The sequence below is a fragment of the Sminthopsis crassicaudata genome, chromosome 4, assembly GCF_048593235.1.
Source record: "Sminthopsis crassicaudata isolate SCR6 chromosome 4, ASM4859323v1, whole genome shotgun sequence".
NCBI classification, from domain to species: domain Eukaryota; kingdom Metazoa; phylum Chordata; class Mammalia; order Dasyuromorphia; family Dasyuridae; genus Sminthopsis; species Sminthopsis crassicaudata.
Window position 1 is genome coordinate 271,158,224 of NC_133620.1, and position 2,318 is coordinate 271,160,541.

Consider the following 2,318-nt stretch of genomic DNA (forward strand, 5'->3'; position numbering starts at 1 on the left):
TTAGTCCAGAGGTCAAACACTGATCTTTCAACTGGGTGATATTTTCCCCAAGAATTCTCCAAAGAATTAAGTGATGAGATCCCAAAGTGTTCATGACAAGAGGCCTAATCTATAGGAATGTACATCTTCATAGTTGGCCCTGTGGTGAGCATTTTTCCCTGTTCAATAATTAGGACTCATGTGGTAATCTTAAGGGATAGAAAAGAGATGGCTGATTAAGATGACTAATGGCTGATGATAGCTGAGAGATGTAGTCTGCTTTATTTGAAGAGAGGAATAGTGTTTGCTTTTGGCTGTTCTGCTCTCATTCTTGAAATATCTGTGAAATTCCTAACAGAATGAGAATTTAAAGGCAATCTAATTTCTTTATGAAGCCATCCTTCCAAAGGGCCACTTTTACCATCTTGGAAGGTTCCTACTGTCTGTAGAACACTGTGTAAGACATTAGGACAAATAGAGGGGGAAATACATATCCTTGAAATAGCAAATTTTTTGGAATATAGTAAGCACTTAATAAATGTCGACTTATATAATCAGGATCCCTATACTTAATACACTTTAGAGTCTAGTAGTGTTACTACTGATATTTGTGAAACATAGGAATAGTTATTAAACATCATTCTGTTAAGCCCAAGACAATGATTTAAGACAGACATCCCCTGGAGATGGTAAAACTCAGCATTCTTTGCTCCTTATGCTTACCTAGTTATCTAGAAAAAACTGAAAACATTCTTAAGATTTTCAAAATATGAGAGAGTAAGGTTTTCCGTTATAAAGTCAGAGAAAATACAATATAGGATTTAAATCAAAGGAGTATAAACTCCATCTCTCCTTTCTTAAGCGACTTTGAGTAACTCATATAATCTCTGTATGTGTTCTTAATCTTAATCTATGAAATGATGAGCTAGATGACTGAACCCAATCTTCTGTGGTCCCTAGAAAGCCTAAAAAAGGTGAGAGGTATAATTGGAGTAGGAAAAGAGTAGACAGTACTGTGAATGTAGGAAAAATGAGGGTAATGAGTAAGGTGAGGAGATAGGAGAGATGAAATCTAGAGAGAGTTTTCAAGGTGAAAGCCATTGAAAGTCATGACCTTTTGTGTGGTAAACAGTGGACAAAAGTGGACTACTAGAATTAATCTGAAGCAAGAAAAAAGCAAAACAAAACAAAAACCCCTGACTTTTTCTTTACCTGTGAAATGTGAGAACAGGGGAATTTGGTTTTGATCTCAGAAGGGGCTGGGTAAATGCAAGCAGGGGACCTGACTCTATTATGTCATTAACAGATATTTGGGACAAGCAACAACTGCTCAGAAAATGAAGGATTGTAATATCTGTGCCCTGGGTAAGGTTTCAAGGTGCTTTAAATGGCAATGCTTCATCTCAGAGTTAGGAGAAAGATCTCAGAGGGCTTCTTACTATGTGAATGCAGTCATAATTTTTAATCATATGTTGCCAGGATGATTGGAGAGTGGGGTTTTGATCCATGTTTGATTATAGAAAAAACAATTAGGAACTTCAAAAGTTTTGCAAATTTTCCTTTTTTGTATTCAAAAATGCTGTTGCTACCAACTAGCTCCCATGTTAGACTTCCTAACTTTAACCAGATTTCTCAACTTGTAACTAGTGATGATATTTTATTTTTTACTTTCCTACTACCCCACCTAAGTCACTGTAGCTCTACTGGAAACCCCAAGAGAAAATCTTTATCAACAGTGCAAAGATTACATTTGATACCCTTAGCTAAAATTTGTGGATTATGAGAGTAATAGATTTCTAGTAAATCAGTTACCTCCTTTCAGGAACTGCCCTTTCCTGAAATTCAGGGACTCTTGATGGGTAATATTTCTACCTACATTTTCACTATCTCTAAGATAGTTTTCAGTGAAATCTTATTAAGAAATGATTTCAATTCGGTAATAAAGTTTAATAGTTACAAGCTTTACTTACAGAAAATTCACTATGTGCCCCACATAACATGCTATCAGTGATGTCAGGTATATTTTTAGTCACATGTTGCCTGCCATAAAATTCTTCATTGCATATTGATTAGCTATGATCAGAAAAGATGTTGGGGGTGAGTTGTTTTCCCCTATTCCTTTAGAAAAAAAGAATTTTTTAACAGACTCCCTGTGGATAGATTTCAGAGGGTCTATAAATTGGATAGGGAAAAAGAATTATGTATTTTAATATAATTGGTTTCCTTTGTAACTCTACATATTTTATGTATTTAAATTTTATTCTGAGAAGAGTATATTCAGGGGGGGAAATTAATAACTCATGCTGCTCCTTATAGTCTTTAAAATGCTCATTGCCAAA